Here is a 10,303-nt window from a genome sequence, read left to right on the forward strand (position 1 = left end):
GTGTAAAATGATGATATATCATTCTTTCAAATAGCATCCAACTATAGATACTCCTCGACTTATACAATGGTTATGTCCCAGTAAACACATTGTAAATTAAAAATATAGTAAGTTGAAAATGTATTCAGTGCACCAAAGCCTAATTTAAACATGATCAGAACAGTTACATTAGCCAACAGTTGGGCAAAATCATCTAACACATAGCCTAATTTATAATAAAGTGGTGAATATCATATATACTTCTTTAAATACTATACTAAAAGTACAAAATGAGAATAACTATATGGGCAAAATACAATCTCTACTGAATGCATATCGCTTTTGCATCATCAAAAAGTTGAAACAAATCTTATGTCAGGAATCATCTGTAGAGTTGTCTTGAAGTAGCATTAACAGAAGGCAGCCCAAACACCACCAACATACTCATCACCTCTGCCACCACCCACATGTCATTAGAATCCAAGTAGAGAGATTTAACACAGATTTGAAGTTGAATTTTCCATTGAACACATTAAGTTTTATCAAATAATTCATTTCTCAGATTAAATCCAAATGTAATTAATTGTTCTTGATGGTTTAATATTCCCTACAAATTTAATTCTTTCTTTTCTTTAAATAAACAGTGTTGTATTTTACACCTATCAATGCCAGAATCTGAAGTCTTCATGCATCCATTTCTATTATATGTTATTTCTATTGGTTCTCGCTCATAACAACTTTTCTTCCTTAGTGTTTAGTGAGTCATGACAGCAAGTTTCTTATTTTCCTAAATGGGATGGAAGTGGTTTCCTTCAGTAAGGATTTGCATTTGCATCTGTCAGAGCCAGGGGAGAGGAGCATCTACTAATCTGGGGTCACTTTATATCGTTAGGTTTTGTCAGATCATTCAAGTAGTATATATTTGGCTGACAATATGATTTTTAAAGGTTTTCAGGAACTGTTATTAACAGCTGGGCCTTTTCCCTGCAGTCCTGATTGTGGAAAAGGAAGTAGGTTAGGAAAAACATTTATTTTTGGTCCATCCTTACATTGAAGCCAAAAAAAACTCAAGCAGGAAAACACATCTATATACTAAATGACATGTTTATGAGAAGATCTTAAAAGAAATCAAAGGGAAAAGATTGACTATAATTCAAATGATTGTTAGATCAAAAGCTACAATAGAAACATAAATAAACATATTTTCAACATGCTAAAGAAAATAATTGCTAACCTTAAATTCTATACCCAGCAAAATACTGTTCAAGACTATGAGAGTGAATTAAGGACATTTTCAGACAAACACTAAGAGAGTTTGCCACCAGCAGAAACAAATTCTAAAGAACTTTAGGCAGAAGAAAATTATTTCAGATGGCAGGTTAAAGACACAAGAACAAGTTGGGCTCTGCGATCTGAAAGTTAACAACTTCTTTGCATCCAGGAGGCTGCTCCCGGCAACTCTGCAGCTGTCACCATGCCACAAAACAAATATACTGAATTACATCGTAAACACTATGGATATAATTTGGATTGCCATGAGAAAAAGAGAAAGAAGGAAAGTCGGGAGACTCGTGAACATTCGAAGAAGGCAAAAAAGATGACTGGTCTGAAGGCTAAGCTCTATCATAAACAGCGCCATGCTGAGAAAATACAAATGAAAAAGACTATCAAGATGCATGAAAAGAGGAACACCAAACAGAAGAATGATGAAAAGACTCCACAAGGAGCAGAACCTGCCTATCTGCTGGACAGAGAAGGACAATCCCAAGCTAAAGTACTTTCTAATATGATTAAACAAAAATGGAAAGAGAAAGCGGGAAAATGGGAAGTCCCTCTACCCAAAGTTCAAGCCCAGAGAGGAACAGAAGTATTAAAAGTTATTCAAACAGGAAAGAGAAAGAAGAAGGCATGGAAGAGGATGGTTACAAAAGTCTGCTTTGTTGGAGATGGCTTTACTAGAAAACCACCTAAATATGAAAGATTCATTAGGCCAATGGGCTTACGTTTCAAGAAGGCCCACGTAACACATCCTGAACTGAAAGCCACATTCTGACTGCCAATACTCAGTGTAAAGAAGAATCCCTCATCCCCACTATATACAACTTTGGGTGTTATCACCAAAGGTACTGTCATTGAGGTGAACGTGAGCGAGTTGGGCCTTGTGACGCAAGGAGGCAAGGTTATTTGGGGGAAATATGCCCAAGTTACCAACAGTCCTGAAAATGATGAATGCATAAATGCTGTTTTACTGGTTTGATAGCAGTTGCATACAAGTAACTCCTTGTAATTTTTGAAGATGACACACCATCTGGAAAACCATGATGGATGTTTCTGAATATAGCCAGTCTCACATGACTACAGTCATCAAAAGATTATTTATTAAATTTTACAAAACATTAAAGTGGCCTGGTTTTACCAAAAAAAAAAAAAAGACACAAGAACAATTAAGTGAAAGAAACATGACTAATATAGAGGTAAAATTAAATAGTTAAGAACTACATTAAATCAAAATTATAAGGTTTTATAAGGTTAAAAATAAACAAAAATAAAACACACAACAACAATACATAATTCAAAAGCAGGATAAATAGAGTTAATATTTTCCAAGGGCATTGTTTTGTTTGAAATGAAGTAAAACTACAGATTGATTTTAGACATTGGTAAGTTTGATATATGTATACAAATTTCACAAGTAATCACTAAAAGTAGAGACAATCTAGTAGAAGAAAAAGTTAAATAAAAGATCAACTAAGAAAGGAGAAACTAAGAAAAAGATCAAATAGCATAAAATAATAGATATAAATTCAGCATATAAATAATTACAATATATGTACAATAAATGTAAATAGACTATATGCTCTAATTAAAGCACAAAGATTTGCAAGTTAACTTAAAAGGAAAAAGAACAATACTCAAATCTGTGAGGTGGTTTGTCTAGGATGTTAATTTTAGTTAGAAGGATTCAAGTCTTTGCTCTGCCATTAACTAGTTGGGAAAGATGAAGTAACCACATAGTCTCAGTTTCTCCCATACAATACGTAAGTTATGCTTATAAACAGACTCTAGTGCCAGCAATGGGTATGCATTTATAATCACAGATCTACCACTTACCAGCAGTATATCCTTGGACAAGTTATTCTTTATCTGTAAAATTAGTTCATTTGGAGGTTTATCTGAAATCAATTTCTTAACCTAGCTCCTGGCTTGATAAGTGCCTGATAAATATTTACATGTCATTGATCTTCATTATTTGTGAATTCCACATTTGCAAATTCATGTACTGTATACAATATATTTATAATCTCAAGATCAATATACATGGTGTTTTTATGATCATTTGAAGTGGTAAAAATCTAAATATCTAAATATGGCATAGCCATCCCCCTGGGGGATTGATTTCTCATTTTCTGTCTGTCTGTCTGTCTCTCTCTCTCTGTCTTTCCAATGAGTGCACATACCTAATAGCAAAAAATTCTCTTTAAAAAAAAATTATAAAAAATCTGTGACACTCATTATGGAGAAAATACATGTTTTAAATAAATTTTATTAAGGGATGAAACTATTGGTTATAAGTTCTATGTTAGTACACCAAGAATACATATTAAATAACGTATTTTGGGGACCAGCAGATGGCGTTGTGGTTAAGGCGCTGGACACTCCCACATGGCAACCATGGTTCAAATCCCAGACCTGGTGGCTTGCTTTCTCACTTTCTCTCTCTCTCTCTCTCTCTCTCTCTCTCTCTCTCTCTGTGTGTGTGTGTCTGATCAAATTAAAATAAAATGAATGAATAAATAAAATAAATAATTCTTTTTTAAAAAAAAATCATGTATCTTTAGAAAGGACACATAAAACAAGGTTATGTACTGAACAGTTGATGAAAATATTTTGACCAAAGACTTTCACAAATCTAACCTCATATTTTCCATAGAAGCTAGTTCGGTATTTATTAATTCAGTGTTTGTGGTGACTTTATAGAACATAATTACTGAGAGTAATGAAAATTAATAGTATATTCTCAACTATAAAATGAAGATTAGTAAATCATATTTATGCACCTGCCATAATGAGATTTATTTGTCAGATTTTTTATCTGTCTTCCTACTTAATAGCAGTAATAAGTTGGAAGAAGTTATTCCTTAAACTTTAATCCTCAACTTTCCTATCCACCATGTTTTGTCGAACTCTCACTGAAATTCAGATCTTCATGAAAACTCTTACAGGGAAGATCGTGGTGCTCAAGGCTAAACTCTTGGATACAACAGAAAATGTAAAGCCCAAGATCCAGGATAAGGAAGAAATTCCTTTTGATTACAAATGGTGGCTGTCTTTGCTGTCAAACACCTAGAAGACAAACATACTTTGTTTCACTACAAAATTCAAAAGGAGTCCCCTCTTTATCTTGCACTGAGGTTTTGTGGTAATCCTAAGAAAAAGAAGTCTTACACCACACCCAAGAAGAATAAGCATAAGAGCAAGAAGGTTAAGTTGGATGTCCTGAAATACTATATGGTGACTGAGAACGACAAAATTAGTGATCTTCATTGACAATGCCCTTCAGGTGCATGTAGCCCTAGTTTTCTTACAGTCACTTCGCTAGATGTGATTGTGGAAAACGTTCTCTCATCATGCTTCAACAAATCAAAAGTATGTGAATGGGTAAATTAAAGTCATGAACTAACAGTGTGAAAGGGAGAAAGAGGTCCACCTTTATACTTAGCAGTGTTTTCCTTTGCCTAAGTGAGAAATCCAAACTTGATCACTTAAATTGACCATAATATGGCTCTAGCTCGCCTATCACACTACTCATGTACATAAATTCCCTGACACACCCACATAATCTATTCACTGGGTCACATGTTTCCTCCTGCATTTAGTGTAGACTTTCCTCCCAGCTGATAGGCAGTTGTTTCCTCCTCACCTGACTGTCTACATTCTTGCCATTGTTCAAGGCCTAGTGAGAGTCCCACTTCCTAATGAAGCGTTCCAATGACACCAGTACACTGTTGTGCGTAGTTACAGGCAAAGGGCTAAGGCAAAGTCCAAGAGAGAATCTGTAAGATGTATGAAGAAACAAAAGGAGAAGGAAAAAAAGAAAAGCCTAGATTAAATTTTCCAGTAAATCTATATCTTATTCTTACCCCCTCCTCAATTTGGCTGCTTATTTTTTTCTTAGCATTCTCTGTCTGTGGACTGATTCCTGACTATTATGCCTCGTATTTGCTTCTTCTGGTTGTGAATATCTTTATTTGCTTTTAGAGGACTGAGTTTCTTCCCCTATTCTCCATATCTCTACCCTCTGGTCCACTAACTAAACTTAAATCTGACTTTCTCAGTCCCAAATTAACAGTTTACATAGAACCAGAAAAGTGGCCCACACATGGCTCATATGGTGCCACCAAATGTTATGGGAAAATCCACAAGTCTAAACCCTATCTTACCAATGAGGTATACATTTTTTTGACAGTAGCTCTTTATGCTCCCCACAGTTTTTAGACAGTGTAATCATAATGAGGATATTAATAACAAAATGGAGAACATTTATTGAGTTCTTCCTGTACACCATGCCAAGAGCTTTATAAGCATGACCCACTTTAATTTCTACAGCAAACCTCTGAATATTACTGTGAGTCTGTTTCATATATGAAATAAGAAAACAGAAACCCAAGAGAAAACCATGCTAGTAAGATATCTAGTTAATAAACATTCGTAATGAAATTAAAAAGTAATGAAGTCTATTATTCTCTCAGATTCTCAAAGATAATTTATAAAACCCTGTCATTTTTTTTAGATCCTTTTTCTCAGAGTGCATATAATAATCAGAGTGTCAGAGTAAGGATATTCATCTTACCTAAAAATGTCAAATTTTCTGAAATAGGAATTTTTTTTTTTTTTGGAGAGGTTTTTGCTATAGGGCATGTGTGCTCAGCAGAGAGAGAGAGGCAGACAAAGAGACAGAAAGAGAGAAATCACCCCCCCCCAGGGGGATGGCCACACCTCAATCTTCTCCATTCTCCTCTCAGGATCTTGGGCACGCATGCACATGTGCCTGGCGTGAGTTTAAGCCACCGGGTCTGGGACTCGAACCACGGTCAACTACATGGGAGTCCAGTGACATAGCTGTTACTCCAACTACTGGTCCCAAAATTTTACAGAAACTTCCTAAGCCTCAAAATACAAAGAAAAAGTTTTTGAACCACATAGGGCTTACTATAAATCTTGTCTGTGTTGCTTTAATGTTCTATTACCAAAGTAAGAGAACAAAAATAAAAAGATAAAAGTTAATTTATGGACCTCCATTTCACATAAATATTGTTCAAGCTGAAGTCATAACAATATGATGCTAGAGAAGAACATTATACAATTATGCAACACTTCATCAGATTGATTTTTTAGCAAAGTTAGCCAAAATATGTTTGATAAGAAAGTGATAGCTCTTAACAATGAAAATGCAATCTTCTCTGTAAAGCTAGACATCTTTCTCAGTTAGAATTGGACTGCCTGCCTACCTACGACACTCATACATTCTTGGCAAATCATGGCCTTCTGATCATTCTTTATGGACCAGCATGAAGCTTGGCGAAGTTGGGAGGTGGAGGACCGTAATAATTAACACCAGTCTGATGGAAGCAGTGATAGTGATGATCACAGCTCTACAGTAACTCAGGCTTTGCACTCCATGTTGATTATAGATAGTGTTCTTTGTTTCTGCTGCCAGAGAGCCTAGTGTTCACATATGATTTCACTTAAGATGAAGATTTCTTCCAGGTATTTCTAGAGATAATGCCAGTAAATCCTGGAAAATCTCACTATCAAGTTATTATAAAAGTTAGAAAGACCAACAAAAATGTTTCAAAATCAAAGGTGAATAGCAATCCCAGGGGACACACAGTCCTGGCCCACCTCACTGCCCTGGTGCACTCTCCTTCCAGACTGTGAGATCCACGTGCTTGTTGTTCAGGTGACTGCTTGAGACGTTGAGTTACATGAGACAACCTCAAGAAGTTCAAGGAAAACACATATTATGAAAAACACTACGTGGATTTTAAATTTTTTGCACCAAAATAAATTTGTACTTGAATTCCATTTCCCACAACCTGAAGTCCCGTCATATTTGGAGGAATGAGCTTAGAATACAGGTGTAATCCTCTTCATACTTAGAAGAGTGGGAAACAATGAATAAAAAGCTGAAGGAAGTCATATCAAGAAAAACCCAGCTAGATTTTGTTCTCTAAGTCCTTACCATGTCAGTTTACTACCCGATGAATCAGAATCCAACTTCAGATATAGCATCAGCAAAGTACAGTAGAGGCCAAGTAAGTTCAGTACCTATGCATAAGTAAGCTGTATTCTGGTCTCTACACTCTGAACAAATCTGTCTTCATAATTGTACCAAATCTACCCCAGCAAAGTGAAGCAATATTTCAGTCACCTTTCCAACATGTGGAACCACCAATGGGATCACTCTATAGTTAATTAGGTCTTGACATGAAGTTGCCAAAAGAGTCCAATGTCTGCCCCACCTGCTTGTTGCTATAGCCTAACTCTCTCTCTACTACAAAAGAATAACATCTACTTCTCCAGAATGGCAATGAGCTAATTAGTAATGGCAGAGGTATGTAAAAAAGTACTTCTTATTTGCAATAATGACTGTCTCAAAGAAAATTAAACCATTCAAACTGTAGGTTGCCATCAGTTAAATTCCCACAAGACCCAGAGATAAAGTTTAGATGCATGTCACTTGAAATTTAGAATTACCACTTATTTCAAAGAGTTTCCTCAGTTGATGTGACTAAAGTAACCAACTCTCCAGTTTTCCTGGGATACTACTGGTTTTCATATTAAAAATCTCATGCTAGGCCTCTAGTTAGGATGACAAATTTGACCCAGTTTTCCATACTCACCCGAAAGAGATATGGGGGGAGGGGGCTGAGAAATCACTCCCCTGAGGGCATAGCCATGCCATTTTCCTCCATTCTCCCCTATAGATTTTGGATATGCATGCACATGCACCAGGTCTGTTTTACAAGATGCCAGATCTAGGACTTGAACCATGGAGTCAACTGTGTGGAATCCAGAACCTTAACCACCACTCTAACTGCTGGCCCCAGGGATTATGTCAGTTTTAAAACTGAAAGTCCTATCTCCCAGAAACCCCTTCCAGTTTGGAAAACTGGGATGATGGGTCACCTTCCTTATTACACAGAGAAAATAAAAATATATCATACACTTTGAATTGTTCTATCTTAAACATCTCTGATTTCCTGGTATGCTGATATCTATGCTTAAATAATAATAGCACTAAGCAAAGAACACTCAAGAAACACTCTGATTCATTTCTTTGCATAATTTCACAATGAACTTGTAAAAAGATGACTGGTATATTTTCTTCATTTTGGAGATGAGAAAACTGAGGGGCAAGAAAAGCTGGGTAATTTTCTCAAAGCACATGATTTTTTTGTTTGTTTGTGTTTTATTGTTTCTTTTTTTTTTTTTTCTTTAGGAGAGATTTTTTTTGCTATAGGGCACATGCACTCACCAGAAAGACAGAGAGAGACAGAGAGACAGAAAGCAAGAAATCACCCCCCGGGGGGATGGCCACACTGCAATCCCTTATCCTCCATTCTCTCCTCCAGATCTTGGGCACGCATGCACACACACCCAGCGTGAGTTTAAGCTGCCAAGTCCAGGCCTCAAACCCCAGTCGACTACATAGGAGTCCAGTGACATAGCCATTACAGTAACTGCTGGTCCCTCAAAGCACATGTTATAAATAGAACAGAAGCTAGACTACTGTAACAAAGAGACCAAATAGTATAGTGTTTCAGAAAGAACTTAATATTATTCTCTGTCAATTAACAGTATAAAAATATTCAAGTGGGTTAAAATAAGTGACTAAGTCTGTTCCATGCGATCATGCAGGGATCTAGGCTTCTTTGCTGTGGCTTCACCATTCTCTGTATCACAGTTCTCATTGGCTAGGTGGAAGCTGGCTCCCCAGTGTCCCATTAGGGTTCCAACTCAAAAGAGCAAGTAAAGATAAGTGGGGAAGGGCGGCAACTTAAGAAGGCGATGCTGATATTACAGATATCATATTCGCTCACATTCTGTTTAAGAAAACGTAGTCATTTTCCCATACCTAAATTCAAAGAGCCTGGAAAACAATCTCAACCTGGAAGGCAGAGTGACTGCCTCTTCAATTTCCAAAAGAAAGAAAAGGAAATGATGACTTGGGGACAATCAGTTGTCTCTGCTGAGTAAATAGCTGGTGGTTGGCACTGCTAGGAAAAGAACCCAAGTTTGCCTGATTCTAAAGACTGCACTTCTAACCGTATGCCTTGCTACTCCTAGTACTATTTTTTGTTTGGTTTTTGTACCAGAAAATATGTCAGCCAATAAACATGTTTCTCAGAGCTTATCATAAGGAAAATAAGTCATTCTGAACACCCAGAGACCACCTCTTCAATTTATCCTGAAAATAGCTTAAATCAACTATATCCTTTCACTTAAAATCTGACAGAGCTGTGCCTCTTGAGTGTGAAGTGAAACCCAAAGTCTGCCAATTTTAAAGTGTAATGTTTATACAAAGACGCTGAAAAGCAGAGAGCACAAAGGGTCTGCCTGACGAACAGCAAAGTATCATGGATAGTTTCTCTAGGCAACTAACTAACCCCGGAATAGGGGGAGTGGGGTAGGCGAGCTAATGGGTGTGTCTACAAAACAAAGCCTATCAGTGCCATCGTAAAGGAACAGGCTAGGATTTAGCTCCTGGTGGCAGTGTTACCGGGAAAGCACATTCTTCATTAGAAAGTGGTTTAGGCTACTTTTTAGCTTTTCAATTGCTTTTGAAGGTAACATGAGTCCGAAGATGATATTTCCCTCTGAGTTTATCAGAGTTTCTGTTGCTTCTGAACAAACCTAATTTATACAAGACAAAAGCTATTTATTGCCACTGTCACTCCCATTTGTTTTTCTCATTATTCATCACAGTTTCTGGCTCCATCTCCTCACTTCATGTTCATTACTGAGCCCTTAAGAATACCAGTCTCTATTACACCAGCTTTGCTGCTTGCCACGAAGAGGTGAGGTCAGGATGGGCCTGCAAAAGATTCACTGCTGGGAAAAGGGCAGTGTAAATCAGAGATGAGCAGCTTTGTTGCTGAAAAATATATCAGGAAAAAAAAAAGTATATATTGGTTATGCAGCCAATATTAGTTTAGTATGTACACACACACACACACACACACACACACATACACACATGCATGAGCGCAATGAGAATTACATTGCAAGATGGTGATGGTGGAACAGCAGCACAGAGGAC

The 10,303-nt window shown here is 36.8% G+C and overlaps 1 pseudogene; it reads left to right on the top strand.

Moving 5' to 3' along the window:
* Positions 1–1,453: 1,453 nt before the first annotated feature.
* LOC102479035 (ribosome biogenesis protein NSA2 homolog pseudogene) lies at positions 1,454–2,236 on the top strand (annotated as a pseudogene).
* The last annotated feature ends 8,067 nt before the right edge of the window (positions 2,237–10,303 follow it).

This window comes from Tupaia chinensis, unplaced genomic scaffold (genome assembly GCF_000334495.1).
Source record: "Tupaia chinensis unplaced genomic scaffold, TupChi_1.0 Scaffold000354_1, whole genome shotgun sequence".
Taxonomy (NCBI): domain Eukaryota; kingdom Metazoa; phylum Chordata; class Mammalia; order Scandentia; family Tupaiidae; genus Tupaia; species Tupaia belangeri.